We start from the raw sequence: 25,880 nt of genomic DNA on the forward strand, positions 1-25,880 counted from the left end.
GTAATCTTCTTATACCATACTAAGCTAGGCTGAGCAGCCTCAAGGTCATTCAGACTGGTTTTGGCTTCTGTGTAAAGACGGCCCCAAGCTATTTAAGGAACATCTGGCTGCTAGAGAGCTTGGAGCCAAATTTGTTGTTCATCACTAGCAAGTGCCTGCTTTTTAGATATTAACCTCACTCCTGGCTCCATCTAACTTTTCCATTCTTATTTTTCATTTACTTTGTTTAAAAACACATATTAATTAAAAAGTTAAAAAAATTTACATGTGAAAAAAACTCTCAATAATCTACCCTAAATTGTTTTGGGTGAATATCTAGATAGAAATAAATAAAGAGGGGCTAAATAATTTGTGTGATCATTAGGAAACCCAAAAGACCAGAATTATGCAATAGCCTATTGCTTTAGTTATGTTTATGCTAAAATATCCAAAATGAATAACCATAAAAAAGCATCACTTTTTAACAGACAATAAGTCACGTGTTAGTAAACACAAAGAGTTAGCATGGGTAAATGACTTATTTAAATACGTGGTTTTACTTGAAGTAATCTTAATAGTACTTATTTGTAAATTAAATTCTAAACAGTATATAAATCTGCATAAATAGACTATGACATCTTGAAAACTGCTTCAATCTTTAAAATAGTACATTAAAGTTGATTTACCACATGATCCTCATGAAAATACCTATGACATCTACATTAATACACAGTGAAAGGATAGTAATCAGTGAAACGTCTGGGATTTCCACATGAATCAACACTGGTGCATCGCTAATGTAACACTCAATTAATCATGTTTAATTTATGTGGAAATGTTTGGATATGCCTAAAATGTCTGTGGTAAATCATTTTGGGATCTTAATTGAACATTTTTCTGTGATAAATTACCCTGTAAACACTGAAATAATATTCTTACATAACTACCAATTTATTTTGAAAGACTCCAACAACCCCAAATGATTATTTTCTTTGTATGATCCTAAGCTTGTATCCTTCAGGAATTTATTTTCCTTTCTGGTAGCAAATAATTTTAGCATTCATGAAATGCTTATTTCCATCCCATAGCTTGGTTATCATTTTTTAAAACTCAAAATATCTATGTTATTTTAATATACTAAAGATCATGGTGAGCTATAGTCTCTTCAGTAATGAAAAATGCTTAGAATTAAAAATTTGACACTCTTTTCCCCAATAATAAGCTACTTAATTTAATATACTAAAGTAGTGATACTCTATTTCATACTCAATTACTTTATTATTAAGAATATTTAAGGGACTTCCCTATGGTGCAATGGTTAAGAATCCGCCTGCCAATGCAGGGGACACGAGTTCGAGCCCTGGTCCAGGAAGATCCTACATGCCGCAGAGCAACTAAGCCCGTGTGCCACAACTACTGAGCCTGCACTCTAGAGCCTGCGAGCCACAACTACTGAGCCCGCATGCCAAAAATACTGAAACCCACACACCTAGAGCCTGTGCTCTGTAACAAGAGAAGCCACTGCAATGAGAGGCCTGTGAACCTCAATGAAGAGCAGCCCCTGCTCGCCACAACTAGAAAAAGCCCACGTGCAGTAATGAAGACCCAACGAAGCCAAAAATAAATTAATTAATTTAAAAAATATTTTAAAAAAAGAATATTTAAGAAAGGAGTTCATTTTCATGGAGGAGACTCGTTGAAATGTCATTACTATAGTTAATACAGAAAAGATTTTATATGAAGCTGAGAAATAAATTTTTTTTTACTTTATTTTATTTTTATTTTTTATTAGTTTCTGCTTTATAACAAAGTGAATCAGTCATACATATACATCTGTTCCCACATCCCTTCCCTCTTGCGTCTCCCTCCCTCCCACCCTCCCTATAATAAATATTTTTAATCATAAAAATACTGTGATACTAAAAATTAATAATTTCCCATGTCACTACCATTCATTACCTGATGAAATGTTTAAATCAAATAAATGTTTAAATCAAATAAATTCTATTTTGAAATTTTTATACACCTGTTTACTTGAAATATAATAATTCTTCCTAGAACTATAATTAAAGTAATATAATTTAATTAAAATTGATGTAAATTTATATTATTCTAATAGTTATAAACTTAAATTGGGCTATGATTTTTCTATCATTTTCCAGAAAAATGAGTCAACAGCAAATCTGGAGACTGTACCAATCAGAATTCTTGGGTGCAAACAAACAAACAGCAGCACCAAAGCAACATGATACAGCAAAGGTAATCATGGGTTCTTCAGTTGAGGCCTTAACTGGATTTTGTGACTCCCTTCCTCCACTACACTTTCCTTGCCTTCAGTCTGAATCTCAATGGGTCATGATTCTTTACCCAATATGGTGAGGGATCTGAGCCTCTGGTAGCCTTGCTTAAATCAGGTTGCAGTATACTGACATTTTCTTCCACCCACAACTGTGGCAGTAAGTCTACTTTCCCTTAAGCGGAACTGACAAAACATAGTAACACAGCAACAACAGTAATAATCTTTTCTCTCTAGTTTTTTGTTTTTGCCTGCTTCCATAGGGCATGAAGAACCCAAACTGATTAGGTGCAGCCTTAGCTTCCAATTCAATGGAATTCCAATCCTCATGTTTCTATCAAAAGGATAGAAAACAAACAATTGGCAAGTGAGTTAGTAAATATAATCCTGAGAACCTCCATTCCAATTTTAAACCCTACAATTCTAGACTTGGATATTCTGACCAAGTGGAAAAAGAACTCCATGTGGCAATCGTTTGTTCAAAATATAAACCATATCCTGCAAGAAAACACATCAACCCCCCATGCTGTTGACTCTCGGTTAAGCTTATCTGACTCAGTGACCAGTTCCTTCTAGTAATGGGGTATGAAATAGTATCAATGAATCCCTTGAATATTAACCCATTGCCTTCCTTGTTTCTTTAAAATAAATGAGTTCCTTTAAGTTGAATCTATTTAATGTGGGGTACCATTGCCTTGCATAAGGCAACCAATTAACCTACAGATGGTGTAATGACAGAGAAGAATGATCAGGGAAAGCAAAAACAAATTCAGAATAAATATCTACTGCAATAAGGAAAAACTGCTGCTCACTGCTCCCCATCCCATAAAGATGATAGGTATTCCCTGTAGACAACTTGATATCAAATTGTTCTTTGGTCTCTCTAGGTATAATGCTTTTTAGAAGCCCATGATCAGTTACTGATACTAGAAAATGGAGTGTTCACTGTAGCCGGATGGCCACTGATGAGAACTCCATGTTGTTGAAACCACGGATAATCTTCATTCCCTCTATGATAAACATTTGGTTCATGAATCCGCTGGCATTGCTGAGAAAGGAGGTTAACCTATATTTACTGAGTGTGTCACCTTATCTGTTCAACATACCCTTTCCCCAAACTCCTTCCATAATCTCCAACCCTGCTCTTCCCAACTGTCTGGCCATCCAGCTAGTTCATTAGCCACTGAGTTGGTATAGGTTCTTGTTCTGATTATCTTTACTGCATATAAAATTAACCTACAATTTAGTGGCTAAAACAATCATTCTATTATGATCATGGATTCTGTAGGTAAGGAATTCAGGTGGAACACTGGGGATGGCTTTCCCTTGCTCTATGATGTCTGCTGCCTCAGGTAGGAAGTCTTGAGTCTGGGGATGACTCAATGACTATGGGCTGGAACCATCTGAAATCTCCTTCACTCACATATCTGGTACCTAGACTGGGCTGACTCGAGGACGAGGACTGGTGACTGAAGTAATTACATGTGGCCTCTCTTGGCAACCACATAGCATGACAGCCACAGGGTGATAGTATTTCATTCCTAGTGACCACAGGAAATAAGTTAATTAGCTGTTTCACTTTTCTATAGTAGGATAAGGCAGATCTAAATTCTATCTCCAAAATGACTAGAATTTTAAATTCCTTCACCCTCAACAAAGCCAGATAAAAGCCCTGGATCCTGCCAATTTCACCAAGATTCTGTGCTGCAACTCACTACTGGCAACAATTTCTGTTTAAATCGGGGTCTTGGTTGCACAGCAGAAACTGACTCTGATCCTACTAAGCAGAAAAGGACTTCACTGGAAGAAAAAAGGTTGACTCAGACAGTCCCAGCTCAGAAAAGGGCCCTGAATTAGAGACTGGGAAGCAGAGAATGTAGCTAAGCTCATATCTCAGGATCAGCCTGGAGGGAACATCTCCACTAACAGTGCCCCCACTGGATCCTGGCTGCTGCTGCTAACATGAAGACCTACCACTGCTGTGACGGACTTAACTGTTCAGTCACCTCCAGAACAACCCCTAACTACCCCTGATTTTGTCACTTTCTACAGATCCAACATTCCCATATAGAGCTTCCTGCTGGCCAAACTTAATGACATGTCTGCTTCTTAGCTCTTGGGGTGAGAAGAGGGGATGAATGCTTCCTCTAGTTCCCCAGAGGGAAGTGGTACTCTGTCTCACCACATTTACACAACAGGATCCCCACCAAATAAAAATGGGGCTTAGGTTATGGGCAGGCAAAAATAAAGCATATACCTATTGAACATGCTTAATCTGATTATTTAATAATAATTATTATTTAATAATTAAAATGAATGAATGGGTGAACTAACAGTAAGACTTAATTAGTTCAAGCAACTACTTTAATAAAAAGAGCCCCAAGCTTCTAGCCTTAATGTTGCTGTGTGACTGGGTAAATCATTTAACCTCTCTCGAGTTCTTTTTTCTCATATATAATAAGAGGGTTTGGCCTCTGATCTCTGATTTTCATTAGAACTAACTTCTTTTTAAAAATTATTGTCAGTGTTATTTGCAGAGGCTCATCCACATGGTGGAGCCATATGCCTAGGACTTGGCAGTACCCACTGCACTAGCTTTATAATATTAAAAAAACTCTTAGTAAACCAAGTTGGCTAATTTTTTTGAAGTTACAAATGGATTGTTTAATGTGTATATATAATGAAAGATTATTGAACAAAGCTTGGTGAAATTTAATGGTTATGCATCCAATTTTCCATTGTGTGTGCAGAAATTTGGGGATTAAAAAAATTTTTTTTACATGGTCTCATTTTGTTTTCTGAACCCCAACACAGTTTCATCGTCTGGAGATAGGCTATAGCCTGGAAAACAGCAAATTCAAGAAACACCCTTCCCAAAAGAGTGTGGGTTCTTGGTATAGAAATCTTTTCATGAGAGACTTGGTTCCAAGGTTCTCCATGAGGAAATTTGGGTACTTTCCATTTAATTCTCTCATCTGAATCATCCTTCAGTGGCCTAGATGTCACCTCTGAGGATGATTCAACCTTTTCAAGACAACACAGAATCTTTTCTATCCTCCTTGGGAAAGATCACAAATGTGCTTCGGAGGAAAAGATGATGACACTCCAGACTGTCTGGCTTCCCCTTTCACAGTGATTCTATTAGGGAATCTCTCAAACTTATAGGGAATCCCCCTTCATCCATCTTTTGGCAGCCTGTACTGAACCAAGACCAAATCTTCGAAGACTTAACTCGTGGTGGCTCCCACAGTCCATCCCTCACAACAGACCAATGTTTTGTAAATTCAGAGAAGCATGTTTGCACTTTGGACAAAAATATGACTGGCCAAAATTCTGCACAGTTTGCTATACCATAGGATGGATCCAAATTTCCAAACAGGGATATGACAGAAAAATCAGACAATTGGAATAGGCATTCAGAAATAGCTGCTCATCTAGCAACATGAAGTTCCCATACTTGGGGACTTTTGGTTTTATTTACCTGACTTGAGTCATGTCTGTGTAAGGGAAATTCCTAGTGAGGTCCTGGATGTGACCACTGGGTGTGCTCCAGTCTCCTCAAGCCAGCACCAGGTCAAAACAGGATCTCATTCAGTGAAGCTTACAGTCAGACTGGCTCCCTCAATCTTGCTGTGGGGCTGGCTCCATGGCTACAGGGAAGCTCGCACAGCAGGAATATGCGTTCAGAAGTTGCCTTCCAACCAGCTATATTAAATCGCCATATCATGGCAGACAATGGCTGTTATATTTTATCACATAGACGTAACCAAAGATTACTGGTTAGTTGAAGATTTAATACGAACAGATGATGGGTAAATTTCACAAGTGACACAGTGTTGTTTGGAACATTTTCATTTTCTCACCAACATTACAAAAAAAAAAAAAAATCACAGCTGAAGGGACCAGTAATAATGATCTACTTCATGAGCTGATAGAAAAATCAAGAAGAGAGTAAATGTTCACACTTGTACTGTGTTAAAATTCTTCACACAGGGCCTGGCATAAAATGATCATAACAGTGAACTAACATTTGTGTTAGTTAACTTTATGACATGGACATATTATTACATCTATTTTTAGGGAGAAAAATTGAGGTACAAAAAAGAGTTACATTGCCTAAGTACATCCTGTTAATTAGAGATGGGCTGATGTTTGAACTCAGGTCTTTTCTTACCACAGCCCATGGGCTTAGCCACACTACTCTGCTTGTGATGGATGCAGGCTGAATAGATATATTTTTTAAATAAATAAATACACTAAGCACAGAAATTATAGAATACATAACTCCTTCTTGGATTATGAGTTTTTAAATCTCCTCTTCATTCCTATTATATTCCTATAATTTTGTTAATTTATTTTATTAGTGTCTCGAATTCAGTTTAGCAAAAATATTCTTCCTAAACTTTAATAACGTCTGTTGGTTAATATAGACATAGCTTGCTTTATTAACTTTTTTTTTTTTTTTTTTTTTTTTTTTTTCTTTTTGCGGTATGCGGGCCTCTCACTCTTGTGGCCTCTCCCGTTGCGGAGCACAGGCTCCGGATGCGCAGGCCCAGCGGCCATGGCTCACGGGCCCAGCCGCTCCGCGGCATATGGGATCCTCCCAGACCGGGGCACGAACCCGTATCCCCTGCATCGGCAGGCGGACTCTCAACCACTGCGCCACCAGGGAGGCCCTGTATTAACTTTTTATACATGAAACTGTGTTGACCTTTGATGTATATACTGTATAGTTGTCAATTCCCAAGTTTAAGTATATGTAAACAAAAACAAAATCTGTTTTTTGTTTTTTTTTTTTTTTTGCGTTATGCGGGCCTCTCACTGTTGTGGCCTCTCCCGTTGCAGAGCACAGGCTCCGGACGCGCAGGCTCAGCGGCCATGGCTCACGGGCCCAGCCGCTCCGCGGCATGTGGGATCCTCTCGGACCGGGGCACGAACCCGTGTCCCCTGCATCGGCAGGCGGACTCTCAACCACTGTGCCACCAGGGAAGCCCTCTTGTATTTTTTAAAAGGTTAAATGAAGTGACAGAGCACATTGATGACCTATGTAAATACAATAGATTTGCTGAAGGGACTGTTTCAGTGGCCTTTACATACTGCCGTCAAGTTCAACCAAACATGGTAAACCTGTTCCAAAAATACATGTCATTTTTAGGGGCCACATTTATTGATGAAATGACATTCTTATGTGCTATAAAAATGACAGTCTTTTTATGTAGACCCCTTTATTCATTTGCCACTATTCTCTGTTTCTTTTTAGGATTTCTGAGGATTTTTATTTCCTGTTGTATGTCCAAACCAACTTTATTGTGTCCCTTAAAAAGAACTTCCCAGAGAAGCATCCAGGAATTAATAAGCAAGCAATAGAATATTTTAGATAAGTTTTACAGACTGTTCAACTGTCACATATGCCAAAAAAGTCACTGTTTTTATATAGACTGGTAATTGACCTGATAATCTGTGTAGGAAGTGAGTTGTTTTATTCACTTACATATTTATATATTATACCATTATACAGGCATCCAGTGCTTTGGGGAATGAATACTTACAAAATAATGTTAGTTAAAAGGTCTTGTCAAGTAAGATGAAACTTATTTTAGTTGCAAAATCAGGGGTTGGCAAACTTTTCTGTAAAGGGTCAGATAGTAAATATTTTAGGCTTTCCTGGCCATATGGTCTCTGCTGCAACTCCTCAACTCTGCCATTGTAATGCAAAAGCATACAAATAGTGCGACTGTGTTCCCATAAAACTTTATGGACACTGAATTTTGAATTTAATTTTTATGTATCACAAAATATTATTCTTCTTTTGATTTTCTTCAACCATTTAAAAATGTGAAAAGCATTCTTAGCTTGTGGGCCCTCCGGCTGTAGTTTGCTAACCCCTGCAATGGACAGTGAAATCAGACGTAGGTGAATAACAAAAATCTCCCAATGAAATGACTTTTTAAATGTTAATGATAAAGGGGTTCCCTGGTGGTGCAGTGCATAAGAATCTGACTGCCAATGTAGGGTACACAGGTTCGATCCCTGGTCTGGGAAGATCCCACATGCCGTGGAGCAACTAAGCCCATGCGTCACAACTACTGAGCCTGTGCCCTAGAGCCTGCGTGCCACAACTACTGAGCCCGTGCACCTAGAACCTGTGCTCTGCAACAAGAGAAGCCACTGCAATAAGAAGCCCACGCACCGCAACAAAGAGTAGCCCCCACTCGCTGCAACTAGAGAAAGCCCGTGTGCAGCAACAAAAACCCAACACAGCCAAAAATTAAAAAAAAAAAAAGTTAATGATAAAGATACAAAGATAGTGGCATTTTAATTAGTATATTTGCTTTTGCTTTTAATCTCTGCTAGGAATTTTCATCTTCTTTGTTACCCCCTCTGAATTTACAGTGTTTTCTAAATCCACTATCTTTTCTTTTTACTATCGGTCAACCATTTTACCCTTGATCCTGTATTCTTCAAAACGTGCACTGATTTGCTGTATTCTTATAATTTATAATAATTGATAACAATTATTGAGATAATTAATAACAAAGAATATATTAGCTTCTTCTTTATCCTTGTCCTGATGAAAGTTGTCATTTTATATGTTTTTAGGTTTTCATAAATGCAATAAGTATTCCTCTGTCTTCTTATTAATATAAAATTTTCTTCCCTCACATTTCTCTTTACTGATAGATTATGTTTAAAATATGCTGATGTACTATGATAATTTTGGCTATTCTAATAATGATGTAATCTAAAACGGGGATTAATGTCTATTAATAACATTGGCCCTGAACACTGGCCCTTGTGGAGCTGGTCAGAATATGGAAGACCAGAACCAAAAGTACAGGCAGGATTAAAAGCTGGGTGAAGACCTGAAATAGAAACACACAAGGATAATTGTTTTAATGATAAGGAGGTGAAGATATGATATTGAAGGAGAGTTCAAAGTTGGCCATACATCCAAGGAAAAAGGACAGGCACATCACGAGAATATGTGACAAAAGTTCTAAAAGTTCAAAGGTGTCTCTTTAGAAATGGACTAGGCCACTGGTCAAAACTAAATAATACGAATTAGTTGACATTTTAATACAGATTATGGGTAAGATTCATAAACAACATAGTGTCTGAAAAATGTTTGTCTTCTCATAACATTATCAATATTACACACACACACACAAAAAACCCTCAGAGCAGAAGAGAAAAGATCACTAAGTATGAACAAGCTGATGAGCTGATAACATTGGTTTGGCAGCTAGTAATATGGATCCTTAGCTAGAGTGGCCAAGGTTCAAATGTATGTGAATGGCAGGCATTGCACAGTGAAAAGCCCAAGTGTAGAAACTGGCACACGAAGTAGGAAAACTAGAGACAAGGTAGAAAGAGGAATGGGGTCAAGGAAGATATTCACAACCTGGAATCTGAGTCATCTATCAAAGATAGATTGAAACTTGCAGGGAACAACCTGAATTTTGAGTTCCTACCAGCATTGGAAGAATAGTCACGATGAGGTTCTCCTGCAGAGGAATTAGAATGGCAGGAAAAAAAGAGAGAGAGAGAGAGAGAGCTGTACTAAAAACAACATAAGATAAGAATGAAGTGACACCATAGTTAGATTACATACTTTTTATAAAGTGAAACCTAAGTCTTTCAATTTATTCATTTAAAGTATGTCACTATTCCAATTATGTGTCATCAATTAGAGATTAGTTGATGTTTATTTTAGTCATTTTAATGAAAAATATGGTCATGGAAAAAGCATATTTGATTGTGTATGTCCTAAAATCCGGTACTCACGCCTGTTTGGAGAAGTCCATCTGGTCACATACTTGGCCTCGCACCTTAACAACCCAACACTAAGTCCTGTCCTAGCTCCTGAAACATCTCTCTATGCATCTATTTCTTTCCTCCCCATTGCCTCAACTTAGTTCAGGTCTTTGTCTTATTTCACTTGGATTACTGAAATGTCTTCACTAATTCTCTCTTCACTCTGGAGCCAGAATGATCTTTACAAAACAAAAATTACCTCATGCCCCTTCCCATCACTTTTAAAAGCCCAGCTCCATTTAACACCCAGCTGCACAACTTTGCTAATGTACTTTTACGTCTCCATGCCACACTTTCATTATCTGTCAATATAAAATGAGGAGTAGTAACAGTACCTAGAGCATATACCAGTTCCAAAGACAAAGTGAGATAAGTTTAGAACAAGGAGGAGCCCACATTTCTGTAATTGAAACTTGCAGAAATGCATTACGTGTTACTCTTATTATTGAGAATGGCATCCAAATTCCTTTATAGGGCATTCAGCACCCCTCACGATCTTGCCCTTGCTTTCCTGTCCAGCATTAACCCTCTTCACTCTCCATACCATTCCCTCCTTTGCACCAGCTAAGCTCTGCTTGAGCTATACTGAACTACTTGCAGCTATTTTGAACCTTCCATTCTTTCTCTTGGATTAGGGTCTTTGCACATGTAGCTGCTCTATCTGGAAAGTCCCATCTCGTGGAATTTGCCTAATTAAATTCTATTCTTTTTTAGGACATAGCTTCATGGTCATCTTTGCAAAGACTTTTCTGGTCTCCCATGCCTGGACCAGCTGCTCTTTCTGCCTAGATGCCCTGTGTACCTGTGTTTTCACCTGCCTTCCTAAAAATTCACTGTAACTGCTTGCTTCTTTGGCTTTCTCCCCATTTATCCATAAGATTCTTGGAGGCAGAATTTTCTGAGGGCAGTGCCTATGACAGTGCCTGGCACATAATGCACATATAATAAATATTTGCTGCCTTCATAAGTGAATAGGATGGCATAATACAGTTGTTACTTGAAAAGTGAAACAAAGCAAAGCATATTGGTGGCAATTATATAAAAGTCCTATGTTTCCTTCCCAAAATATTCAAGCACGCTGGAAATACATAAGTAAATGTGGCATTTGGAATATAAATATGTCTTAAGTGAAAGTTTATAATCATTATATATCAAGCACTTTAAAAATGTACTGTAAAAATACACTTAACGTTACAAGCTGTAAATTATTGAACCAGATAGAAAAAATCAAATTGGCAAATTATGTTTCTATTTATAATTATTTCTTACTTTTTTTTTTTTTTTCCAGTTAGGGTTTGTCCTTTAACTTTGAGATAAACATGTTCACTGAGCTTGGCTTACTGGACTGTAACCCAGGACTGACTGAGTTGAAGCACACTGGGGAAATTCAAATATAGTTTTATTCATCATGGCAGATGCTCTTTGAAACTTGAATTGTGAGAACAGAAGTTCAATTAATGTGTTTTTCAATTGCTCTCCTGACACAAAGAGGCCAAGTAACACAGTGGAAAGATCCTCGACTAAGTGTCAAGCGAAAACCTTGTATTCTAGTGCCCTCTTTGCCACTTAAAGTAGCCTTGTGACTGTGTGTCATTCAACATCTCTGAGGTTCAGATATGGAGAAGAAAGACATGTTGTAAGTGGCACAGCATGGGTGGTAGAAAGTCTCTGATAGGTACATGCCTGGGGAGTCCTGGTTTTGCCACTAATACTCGGGTGACCACTGAACCATCTGTTTTCATTTTCTCTTTCACTCATTTACATACTGTAAGCGCTCAGCATATACTGACACTTTGTTAGGGGGTTCAGAAATAAAATACATGGTTCTCATCTAGAGTAGCTCAGAGTTCAGTATAAAAGACAGAGATCCAGATCTCTGATAATATCACCTCTAGTCACATACCCCAAACATTTATGTGCATAAGAATCACCAGTGGATTTCCTTAAAATGCAGATTGTGATTCAGTAGGTCTGGGGTAGAGCCTGAGATTCTATATTTTTCACAGGTTCCCAGGCGTAGAGACTGTGGACCAATGGACCACAGTTTGAGGAACAAGTTCATTGGGATATAAACAGAGAGATGCTAAAGGAGCACAAAAGAAAGGAAACTAACTCAACCAGGAAGGCTCCACTGAAAAGGGAGGTATTATATGCATATGAGTAGAGGGAATATTTTATAAAGGACACAGAAGCGTGAATGGCTATGATGTGGGTGTGGAAGAAAAGATAGCAAATTGGTGGAGGCATGTGGCAGGGAGACCAATTTCCAGGAAGTGCAATAGTCCACGTGGGGGATGATGAGGACCTAAATTACCTTAATTCTTTCATCTGATTATTCATAGCTCAGTTTTGCAAATGGGGTGTGGTGAAGAGGGCCTCATGAAGGTGGGGATAGTGAGGATGAAAATGAAACAGATTTCTCCCAATATATTTATGAGGTAAAAAATAACAGGACCAGATTTCTGATTGAATGTGGTTGAGGGTAAAGGATGAGGCATGCAGGGATGTTTGCATCTCAGGTGAGTGAAAAACAGGGTTATTTTTTAACTCAGGAATTCAACAGAAGAAGCAGGTTTGGATCTGGTGGGGGAAGTGAAAAGTGAAGATAAAGTGAGTTTTGAACACATAAAATTTAATGATTGGGAGACAGAAATTCATGTCCATTTAGGTGTAAAGATCCACTGTTGCTCCCTTTTCTTAAATCCATTGTCCTTGAATGATGCACAGAGTTACTACTTTCTATTTAGCAATAAATAAAACATCTTTGAGAACAAATTAACATTGCACACTCATCTCAGCAGTCCCTTTAGGGATTTTCTTTTCTCACTTATAAATTCTCTTTGTGTATCCTTAGAAGTTGACTATTATGACTTTTAATAGTATTAATTTTTTTTTCTGAATACAACATTTTTTATCTTGCTCATGGGTGGGTCATATAATACAATTCATTGTCTGTGTCTCTTCCTCTTAATTGTTGCTGCATCGTTTCAGCTGTTTTTGTTGAAAAGTGATTATTGACTTTATTTTCTCCTTTGACACTACCTTTTTATTTCTCATGGGCTTTATCTGATTATACTTCAGACTTTTTTTTTTTTTTTTTTTTTTTTTTTGCGGTATGTGGGCCTCTCACTGTTGTGGCCTCTCTCATTGAGGAGCACAGGCTCCGGACGCGCAGGCTCAACGGCCATGGCTCACGGGCTCAACTATTCCGCGGCATGTGGGATCTTCCCAGACCGGGTCACGAACCCGTGTCCCCTGCATCGGCAGGCGGACTCTCAACCACTGTGCCACCAGGGAAGCCCTACTTCAGACTTTTAAAATAAGTCATTCTGAAATAATCTGTCCTGAGTAAATTCTCTTTGGTAGTCCTATAACTTATAGCTTATATACTAAAGTTGAAATTTATTACTTAATATTTCCCCAGTATATCATGAAATATCTTGCCCCTTCACCTTTGCTGATATTGTGTTGCTGCACAACCTACAAAACCTAGTTTTCTCTTTCAAGATCTTTAAATTTTTCAAGAGAAGTAGAAATCTAGATTTTTATTTGAAGTCTACAGACCTTATTGATGTTGGCTCAAATATTTTAAAAAATACTATTCATAGTTGTTATGGTTTGATCTGTCAACTAAAAAGATATGTTGAATTCTTCACTCCAGTGCCTGTGGATGTGACCGTATTTCAAAATAGGGTCTATGAAGATGTAATCAGTTAAGATGAGGTCATTAGGGTGAACCCTAATACTGTATGACTGGTGTCCTTATAAGAAGAGAAGGGGGAGAAGAAGAACTAAATCCTGCAGCCTATGGAATGAAAACCACATTCACAGAAAGATAGACAAAATGAAAAGGCAGAGGACTATGTAGGAAGGAACAAGATAAAACCCCAGATGAAGGAACAAGATAACACCCCAGAAAAACAACTAAATGAACTGGAGATAGGCAACCTTCCAGAAAAAGAATTGAGAATAATGATAGTGAAGATGAACCAGGACCTCGGAAAAAGAATGGAGGCAAGGATCGAGAAGATGCAAGAAATGTTTAAGAAAGACCTAGAAGAATTAAAGAACAAACAAACAGAGATGAACAATACAATAACTGAAATGAAAAATACACTAGAAGGAATCAATAGCAGAATAACTGAGGCAGAAGAACGGATAAGTGACCTGGAAGACAGAATGGTGGGATTCACTGCTGCTGAACAGAGTAAAGAAAAAAGAATGAAAAGAAATGAAGACAGCCTAAGAGACCTCTAGGACAACATTAAATGCACCAACATTCACATTATAGGGGTCTCAGAAGGAGAAGAGAGAGAGGAAGGACCCTAGAAAATATTTGAAGAGATTATAGTCGAAAAATTCCTTAACATGGGAAAGGAAATAGCCACCCAAGTCCAGGAAGTGCAGAGAGTCCCAGGCAGGATAAACCCAAGGAGAAACAATCCAAGACACATAGTAATCAAATTGACAAAAATTAAAGACAAAGAAAAATTATGAAAAGCAGCAAGGGAAAAAGAACAAATAACATACAAGGGAACTCACATAAGGTTAACAGCTGATTTCTCAGCAGAAATTCTGCAAGCCAGAAGGGAGTAACACGATATGTTTAAAGTGCTGGAAGGAAAGAACATACAACCAAGATTACTCTACCTGGCAAGGATCTCATTCAGATTTGACGGAGAAATCAAAAGCTTTACAGACAAGCAAGAGCTAAGAGAATTCAGCACCACTAAACCAGCTCTACAACAAATGCTAAAGGAAATTCTCTAAGTGGGAAACACAAGAGAAGAAAAGGACCTACAAAAACAAACACAAAACAATTAAGAAAATGGTAATAGGAACATACATATCAATAATTACCTTAAATGTGAATGGATTAAATGCTCCAACCAAAAGACACAGGCTTGCTGAATGGATACAAAAACAAGAGCCATATACATGCTGTCTCCAAGAGACCCACTTCAGACCTAGGGATACATAGAGACTGAAAGTGAAGGGATGGAAAAAGATATTCCATGCAAATGGAAATCAAAAGAAAGCTGGAGTAGCAATATCTATATCACATAAAATAGACGTTAAAATAAAGAATGTTAAAAGAGACAAGGAAGGACACTACATAATGATCAAGGGATCAATCCAAGAAGAAGATATAACATTTACAAATATATATGCACCAAACATAGGAGCACCTCAATACATAAGGCAAATGCTAACAGCTATAAAAGAGGAAATCGACAGTAACACAATAATAGTGGGGTACTTTAACACCTTACTTACACCAATGGACAGATCATCCAGACAGAAAATTAATAAGGAAACACAAGCTTTAAATGACACAGTAGACCAGATAGATTTAATTAATATTTATAAGACATTCCATCCAAAAACAGCAGATTACACTTTCTTCTCAAGTGCATATGGAACATTCTGCAGGAGAGACCACATCTTTAGTCACAAACCAAGCCTTGGTAAATTTAAGAAAATTGAAATCATATCAGGGATCTTTTCTGACCACAATGTTATGAGATTAGAAATAAATTACAGGGGAATAAAATGGAAAAAACACAAACACATGGAGGCTAAACAATACGCTACTAAATACCCAAGAGATCACTGAAGAAATCAAAGAGGAAATCAAAAAATACCTAGAGACAAACGACAATGAAAACATGATGATCCAAAACCTATGGGATGCAGCAAAAGCAGTTCTAAGAGGAAAGCTTATAGCAATACAATCCTACCTTAAGAAACAAGAAAAATCTCAAATAAACAATCTAACCTTACACTTAAAGAAACTAGAGAAAGAAGAATGAAAAAAACTCAAAGTTAGTAGAAGGAAAGAAATCATAAAGATGAGGGCAAAAATATATGAAAAAGAAACAAGAAAACAATGCAAAGATCAATAAAACTAAAAGCTGGTTCTTTGAGAAGATAAACAAAATTGATAAACCTTTAGCTAGACTCATCAAGAAAAAGAGGGAGAGGACTCAAGTCAATAAAATTAGAAATGAAAACAGAGAAGTTACAATGGACACTGCAGAAATACAAAGCATCCTAAGAGACTACTACAAGCAACTCTATGCCAATAAAATGGACAACCTGGAAGAAATGAACAAATTCTTAGAAAGGTATAACCTTCCAAGACTGAACCAGGAAGAAATAGAAAATATGAACAGACCAATCACAAGTAATGAAGTTGAAACTGTGATTAAAAATCTTCCAACAAACAAAAGTCTAGGACCAGGGCTGGTTTCACTTCGCAGAAACAGCCCTCTTTCCCTCTGAGAGTGTAACTGTGCTTTAATAAGAAGAGCTAACACCCATCCTCCTCAAACTCTTCCAAAATATTGCAGAGGAAGGAGCACTCCCAAACTCATTCTATGAGGCCACCATCACCCTGATACCCAAACCAGACAAAGATACTACAAAAAAAGAAAATTACAGACCAATAACACTGATGAACACAGAGGTAAAAATCCTCAACAAAATACTAGCAAACAGAATCCAACAACACATTAGAAGGATCATACACCATGATCAGTGGGATTTATCTCAGGGATGCAAGGATTCTTCAGTATACACAAACCAATCAGTGTGATACCCATATTAACAAACTGAAGAATAAAAACCATATGATCATCTCAATAGATGCAGAAAAAGCTTTTGACAAAATTCAACACCCATTTATGATAAAAACTCTCCAGAAAGTGGGCATAGAGGAAACCTACCTCAACATAATAAAGGCCATTTACAACAAACCCACAGCAAACATCATTCTCAACAGTGAAAAACTGAAAGCATGTCCTGTAAGATCAGGAACAAGAAAAGGATGTCCACTCTCGCCACTGTCATTCAACATAGTTTTGGAAGTCCTGGCCATGGCAATCAGAGAAGAAAAGGAAATAAAAGGAATCCAAATTGGAAAAGAAGAAGTAAAACTGTCACTGTTTGCAGAAGACATGATACTATACACAGATAATCCTAAAGATGCCACCAGAAAACTACTAGAGCTAATGAATGAATTTGGTAAAGTTGAGGGATACAAAATTAATGCACAGAAATCTTTTGCAGTCCTATACACTAACAACAAAAGATCAGAGAGAGAAGTTAAGGAAACAATCCCACTAACCATTGCAACAAAAAGAATAAAATACTTAGGAATAAACCTACCTAAGGAGGTAAAAGACCTGTACTCAGAAAATTATGAGACACCGATGAAAGAAATCAAAGATGACACAAACAGATGGAGAGATATACCATGTTCTTGGATTGGAAGAATCAATATTGTGAAAACGACTATACTACCCAAAGCAATCTACAGATTCAATGCAATCCCTATCAAATTACCAATGGCATTTTTTACAGAACTAGAACAAAAAATCTTAAAATTTGTATGGAGACACAAAAGACCCCAAATAGCCAAAGCAGTTTTGAGGGAAAAAAAACAGAGCTGGAGGAATCAGACTCCCTAACTTCAGACTATACTACAAAGCTACAGTAATCAAGATAATATGGTACTGGCACAAAAACAGATATATAGATCAATGGAAAAGGATAGAAAGCCCAGAGATAAACCCATGCACCTATGGTCAACTAATCTATGACAAAGGAGGCAAGGATATACAATGGAGAGAAGACAGTCTCCTCAATAAGCAGTGCTGGGAAAACTGGACAGCTACATGTAAAAGAATGAAATTAGAACACTCCCTAACACCATACACAAAAATAAAATCAAAATGGATTAAAGACCTAAATGTAAGACTGGACACTATAAAACTCTTAGAGGAAAATATAGGAAGAACACTGTGACATAAATCACAGCAAGATCTTTTTTGACCCACCTCCTAGAGTAATGGAGATAAAAACAAAAATAAACAAATTGGACCTCATGCAACTTAAAAGCTTTTGCACAGCAAAGGAAACCATAAACAAGACGAAAAGACAACCCTCAGAATGGGAGAAAATATTTGCAAAAGAATCGACTGACAAAGGATTAATCTCCAAAATATATAAACTGCTCATAAATATATGAGCTGCTCATGCAGCTCAATATCAAAAAAACAAACAACCCAATCAAAAAATGGGCAGAAGACCTAAACAGACATTTTTCCAAAGAAGACATACAGATGGCCAAGAGGCACATGAAAGGGTGTTCAATATCACTAATTATTAGAGAAATGCAAATCAAAACTACAATGAGGTATCACCTCACACCGGTTAGAATGGCCATCATCAGAAAATCTACAAACAACAAATGCTGGAGATGGTGTGGAGAAAAGGGAACCCTCTTGCACTGTGGTGGGAATATAAACTGATACAGCCACTATGGAGTTTCCTTAAAAAGCAGAAATAGAATTACCATATGACCCAGCAATCCCACTACTGAGCATATACCCAGAGAAAACCATAATTCAAAAAGATACATGCACCCCAATGTTCATTGCAGCACTATTTACAATAGCCAGGTCATGGAAGCAACCTAAATGCCCACTGACAAACGAATAGATAAAGAAGATGTGGTACAGATATACAATGGAATATTACTCAGCCATAAAAGGAACAAAATTTGGTCATTTGCAGAGATGTGGATGGACCTAGAGACTGTCATAGAGAGTAAGTCAGAAAGAGAAAAACAAATATCATATATTAACGCATATATGTGCAACCTAGAAAAATGGTACAGATGAACCGGTTTGCAAGGCAGAAATAGAGACACAGATGTAGAGAACAAACGTATGGACACCAAGTGGGAAAGCAGTGGGGGGTGGGTGGTGGTGGTGGGATGAATTGGGAGATTGGGATTGACATATATACACTAATATGTATAAAATAGATAACTAATGAGAACCTGCTCTATAGCACAGGGAACTCCACTTCGCTGTACAGTAGAAACTAACACAACATTGTAAAACAACTATACCTCAATGAAAAAAAGAAAAAAAAAAAGAAGAGATGGGAGAAATACACAGGGAAAAGGCCATATGAAGAAGGCAGTTATTGTAATGATGCATCTACAAACTACGGAAAAGCAAGGATTGCTGGCTGTCACCAGAAGCCAGGATGGGAGGCATGGGACAGATTTTCCCTCACAGCCCTCAGAGGAACCAATCTTGTTGACTTCTAGCCTCCAGAAGGAAGAGATAGTAAATTTCTGTTGTTTTAAGCCACATAATTTGTGTTGCTTTGGTACGACAGTCCTAGGAACCTAATACTATAGTAAATAAACGCACCTGTGAGTTTTATATATAGTTTGCCACTCTGTAATATCAAGTGATTTTCTTACAGATACAAAACCCTAGGAACTTGTAAAAACACATATTTTTGGCTATGCTTTTCTGGAATATGGCAAGTTATTTCATACCATTATCAACGTCTCTATTTTCATCTGATGTTTCAGCCAAATAGATGACTAGAAAGTTAAGTATTTGAATTTATTCCCTCAGTAAATATTAAACGCTTACCAGGTACCAGATATCGGACTAGGTACAAGGGATAAAATTATGAATAAGAACAGCTCTTTCCTTAAGAAACTTACCATTATAACAATAGTTATAATACTAATGGCGATGATGGGAAAGTAGCACAGATTGCTATGGGAAGACAGAGGAAGGGCACCTAATACCAATGAGAGATCAGGAAAATCATCCAGTTGTGATGTGCACAATTTAATTGTATAGGAGTGACATATCAGCTGATTTGTCTCACAACTACGTATGCAACAGAACTGAGATCCCAACCCAGGATCTCTTACCCAAACGTCTTTCTACATCACCACACCACTTTGGTTTTTTCATGTGCAAAAATGAGGATAATATTACTCCTTAAAGCTTTTGTGAAGATTAAATAAAACTTATGAAGCACACTGGCCTGATGCCTGGTCCTGGCAGACCTTACTAATGTCCACCAGAATCTGGTTCTTTTACCTGTCCTGGATCTTAGTCTATCCTGACTAATACACTGGTCCATAATACATGCTCCACAAATTTTCTTCTCTCTTTTGACAATAATATAGGGCACAGGGTGATAGAAATAAGCTTTAAATTAAAAAAAAATAAAATTTAGGGCATGAATTTCCCAGCTGCACGTAATATATTCTTATTCCAGGTTCTGAGACAAACCAAAAGCAGCTTATGATAGTTGAGAAAGTCACTATGCCCTAAGACCAGCTGAAATGAAAAATCCATTCGCTGTCAGAAAAAAGTCACCTCTCATTAAAGATCATTTCTTTCATTCTTCCAAACCAAATTATTTAAGGTTAAAAATAGCAAAAGAACCTTATGAAAAAACATATAAATGCTAAAAATCCCAGCTTGAGGTTTCGGCAACTATTCTTAACATACCTTCAGAGGGTTTGACTGTCATTACTACAAATAGAAGACTTCCAGGAAGGCATTATTCAACAAAAAGAAGTCTTTTATTTTCTCTACAAATCTGGGACATGGGGAGAAAGATGAGAGTAAATATAATTCCAAGTTTTCCACTCAAACAAATCTAAATGCTTCTGCCTAGCATTCAACGTCTTGATGATATGTTCTCATTTGCTAACTAACCGCATTTCCCACTTTTTTTTTCCAACATAGACTCCATTTTCATCGTCTCCTCAAGAGTCCACAAACAAGCCATATTCATGCTTTCTTTATGCCTTTATCCATTTGCCTGAAATGTTCTTTTCTCTTACTTGGAGAATGGGCTCTAGGTCCGCTTCCTGTAATTGTATTCTGTCCTCTAAGATTCAATGCTTTTAAAAAATTTATTGATTTGCTTTTATTTTACCTTTAAAAAAATGAGATATAATTGAAATATAACATTATATTAGTGTCAGGTGTACAACACAATATATGTACATCTTGCAAAATGATCACCACCATAAGTTAACATTCATCAATACTTTGTACAGCTAGTAATTTTGTCTCTTATCCAAACTATGGGTTCTCAAGAACAGGAATGGTTTTTTACAGTTCACCTCCATCTCCTCAAAGCTCTGGCACAGTACTGAGCACACCATCAGCAGTAAATAAATACTTCTTGGTTGATTGGTTTGTAAGTGAGTGTGGAGATGGTTGGGTAATGCAGTTTGAGGAAGAATAATGGAAAATTGAAGAGGTTCCAACAGAAGGACTTGTGACAGAAGTCAGTAGTGTCTAGGGGTGTGTGGAGGGCTTGAACATCATCCTCCGCAGTTGTTTAAAGCTGAGTATTAACTATTAGTGACCACTGGACAGTGGGCAGTAGGATAACTGCCTCACAGAGAATGAAAGCAGGTGATAAAGCACTTCAAAAACTTTCCTGCTTGGGAATAGCTCTGGTGGCTAGAGAAAGAGTCCCTAAAAATGATACTGTTCCCATGTTAAACATTAGACATTGTATTCTCTGCTGTCATCTCCACTTTTGGGAAGCAGATACATGATCAGTGGGTATATTGTATGTGCTATGTCATTTTACCCAAACTGTCATCTAAGTTATGGATACAGCACAAAGATGTTTTATGTAACAATGGAGTGTCAGTTAGATAATAATGTTGTGATACATACTTATGTGAAGTGTATTAGCACCAGTAAATACTAATAAATATTTAAGATGTTTGGGCAGGTTTTTCTCAGCTGCCTAGTTATACTGTACTATCCTGTATCCTGTTATGAAAGTAGTTTTAAGGTATATTATGTTAAACCAGGTGTTGAGCTAGATTTCACATTCCTAAAAAGGAAAGGTCACATAGTAGATAGAGACATGAACTGAGGGGCTTGAGTAGAAGCAGAGGAAGGAAGGATTGAAGTAGCTGTTACATTGACCTCAGTTTATTTATTTGAAAAGTATCTCTTATATGCCAGGTACTGTTCCACACACTGAGGAGCTACAGGTGAACAAGACAGACCCCCTCTGTAACCATGGTGCTTATGTTCCATTTGGGGTGATAGACAATCAGTAAATGAATTAATGATAAAGACAGATTCAGACAGTGATTGATGCTATGATGAAAATAAAACAGGGTGTTGTAATAGAGGGAGGGAAGGGTTGACGAAGAAAGACTGTCTGGAGAGGTGACATGTAAGCAGAGGCCTAAATGACACAGGGGAGCTGCGCTGTCCTAATGTGGGGGAAGAGTGTCCCAGCAAAGCCCTTTAGGCTGCACTGAGTTTAGTATGTTTGTGTCTGTGGAACAGCAGGCAGGCCAGTGTGGTAGGAGCCTGGTGAAGGACACAGGAATGAAGCGGATGGGTCAGACCTGTAGGCCATGGGGAAGAGTTGGGCTTTAGTTTAATTAAAGATTGGACCCCTCACTACTGTTTTACTGATGCTGGTAGTACCTGAACATATTCCACCTGCTCCTAGGTTGTAGTTTCAGGTCCGTGTTCTCTCCTTTCTCTTGTCCTAGCTGCTGTTCCAAGGACTCCATCATCTTTCAGAAAAACAGAAAGACCTAATGTCTTTGACTGATTATTTGGAGAAAACACATACCCTGTGTTTTGCTTGAGTCTTTCCTTACAAAGTATACTTGGTCCTCATGTGTGGTTATTCTGCAACAAATGGTGTATTAGTTATGGCACTAAAATCTGAATGTGAGAAGCTGCATTTCATCTCTTATGGTGTTGGTGCCAGGGCCAACTTATCCATGTGGCACAGTGCCTAAGGCCCACAATACTCTATTTAAAACATTAAAATGTTTCAACTTATTTTAAAAATCAGAAGAAAAAAATGAACTTTTAGGTTAGAGAATACAAGTAATATTAATATATTTATTTTTATGCCAATGCAGTCATAAAATATAATTTAAAATATTTTTATGGAAGAAGAGGCCCATGAAGGCAAAGTGTCTAGGGTGCATGAAAGTCATAATGCAGCCCTTGTTGGCGCTTATGTGATAATAAGTACTAAGGTATTGTTTAGTCTTCAATACAATTATTATTTGAATAGAAAAACATTTTATTTTGTTCATTCTAGTTTAATGATTTAATAGACTCTAAACTCTTTGAATAGTAAACCCATAACAGTGAAAAAATTTTGTGTATCCCATAGATGTACATTTATTTATAATATATATATTATCTACTACTGTACTGTTATATTGTATGAAATATAACATATAGTTATAAGTATATAAATAGAAGATTTTAAAGTTTAGATTAAAGGTGAAATAATGTTTAAATAATTTTCATGTTACTAATGATACATAAAATCTTTGCTCTTAAAGTTATTGATAATTATTTTTAGTGAAAACCATATAATTGAACACGCTGAAATTCTATGAAAGTTTTATTTTAACATTTAGTAATATGAAAGTCAAGTTAAAGGTTCAACTTTTTAAACTTGGTTTTAAAGGTTAACATAACTGAAGTAGATATTTACAAAAAATGTTATATTCCAACGAAATGAGTACATCAAGGGAAATACTTAGGAAATCATGATACCCGTTTTTCAATTCCATCTACCAATTACACAAACATTTTTTGAAATTCAGCAACTTGGTGTCTTCTTGAGTAAAAGTCACTTGTTTTTGACACCTAATCAGAAGTTGTTGCATTGTTACACTTTTAGCAAGATCCACTGAAATCTTCAGAAGATTGTTAAACAGATGGTAAAATGTTAGTTATTTTTTAAAATAAAGAGCAGTCATGAGAGTATTTATGGTTGTCATATTTACATCTGCTGTTAAAATACAGCAAAATCATATATTTTCAAAAATACTTTCTCTATATCAATGAGTTTCAAAAACAATTACTAATCATTCATTGTTAAAACATCCACTTTATTTTGATGCGCTGGATGAAAACATGTCTTTTTTCAAAAAAATATCTACAAGGTAGCATTCTGTTGAGACCCACCTATCAGTGCAGAAAAGTACAGCAACTTTGAAGCACTTATCTAATTTGTAAAAGAAAAATGTATGACTCAATTTTTATTTCAACCACCACTTCAAGTACTTCAACAAGATAACTAGTGAATGTCTTTGTAGGACACAATTTTGTGGTCACTGTCTTTCTCATTACAAAGTATTTAAAGGTTGTAATATTTAAAATAATACATTTTCAAATTCACTTGGTGGGACAAGGAAATTGCAATACATGGGAAAATGCTGAAAGGGAACCCAAGAGTGGTGGAGCAGTGCTGGCTGTCACAGTGTGCTTTCCATGTACCTTGCACTCATTGTATGATCCATGACCTCCTGATACACACAGCAAGTGAGGTGCCTGTGTCAATATCTATATTAATGGCTAGTACAGCTGAATTTCTCTTCTACTTTTTTTAGGCAAGAAATAAATATATTTGATGTTTTCATCTTGCACTATAATGGATTATTTGTCTTTGAAGAACATTCTGTAAAATTGCCATTGGGTGTTTCTCATCTTTTAAAAATTTTTTATTCTAGTTGTCTTCTCCTAACATATTTACTATGACATCAGTTCCTTTTTGTAATTTTTGCCAATCAAAATGTTCTTTAAAAGTAACAATAACAAATAAATATAGAGATTACTGACACTTTCTAAACAGTCTGTGCATTTACTAGGATTCTTTTTGGGGTTTCTCATAACAGCTGAAATTAATAATAGAGATTAATTGAAGAAAAAACTCCTTTCTCCGATTAAAAAACAATTTTCCAAAGCCTTTGTTCATTATTCAAAAAGAACAAGTTTACATCAGCAAAAAATATTCAGAAAGCTATGAAATATGCACATTCTTATTATGACTGAGCAAACACAGAGACTATAATCAATACTTTATAATAACTTTGTATGGTATATAATCTATAAAAATATAGAGTCACTGTTGTACACATGAAACTAGTGTAATATTGTAAATCAAGTATACTTCAAAAAAAACTGAGCAAACAAATTTTGATCTTGAGCAATAAAGTTATTTTTTCAATTTTTGTCTGCTTTCTGTATGAGTATCACATACTTATACAATAGAAATATGCTGTGTTTATCAACCCCCCAAAAAATCCAAATATAGAACAGTATTTCTGTGGCTTTAGCATTATTAAAGGTTAGAGAAGCAAATGCTACTTATGTCAAGTTGGAATTTTTAAAAAAGTAAAATGACATTATCTAACTTACCAAAGATTGGAAACCAGAGGGCAAACAGGGATTAGTATTTCAGAGACAAAATATTAGAAATAGAAAAGAGTACATTAATAGCTGGGATAAAGTCATTCAATTAATTGACTATTTTCAATTCAAAGCCGACTATAACATCAATAGCTAGTAATTCAATTCATATTTGAATCAAGTCGAAAACTCGGCTTAGGAGAATATTCCTGAATGTTTTAAGAATTTACCAGGAATCCTTTATCCATTAGTATTGCCTATTACTTTTATTCAAAATGGTGGTGGTGGGGAGGGAATGCCTGGGAAAATAAGCCAGTTTTGAAGTAGTATTGTAAAGAAAAAACTTTAAAAGTAAATGGCCGCCAAAAAAAATTCTATTCAGCTCATCAAATTTGCCTTGGTCTAATCCATATTTACCAACTTACTTCCTCCTAGCTATTTCCATCATTTTCTATCATTAAACTAAGACAGTAGTTCTCAGTCTTGAAACTAGCAGAAATAACCTCCTGAGGGAAGTAATAACTACCTACCTCTTTGACCGCACCTTCTCTGTCTACTTTGAGGCTTCTTCTTCCTCCTTCTGTCCCCTAAATGTTCCTGCCTGAGGTTTGTTCAAGTTTTTACTTTTTGCTTTTCAGACCCTTGCCTCTGATAATCTCATTTACCCTATGATTTCAATTATTGCCTCCTGGCAGAAGAATCCCAAAAAGGTGACCCCAGCAGAAATTTTTCAAGCTATAGTCTCA

The sequence above is a fragment of the Mesoplodon bidens genome (assembly GCF_964165515.1).
Source record: "Mesoplodon bidens genome assembly, chromosome: 8".
Taxonomy (NCBI): Eukaryota; Metazoa; Chordata; class Mammalia; order Artiodactyla; family Ziphiidae; genus Mesoplodon; species Mesoplodon bidens.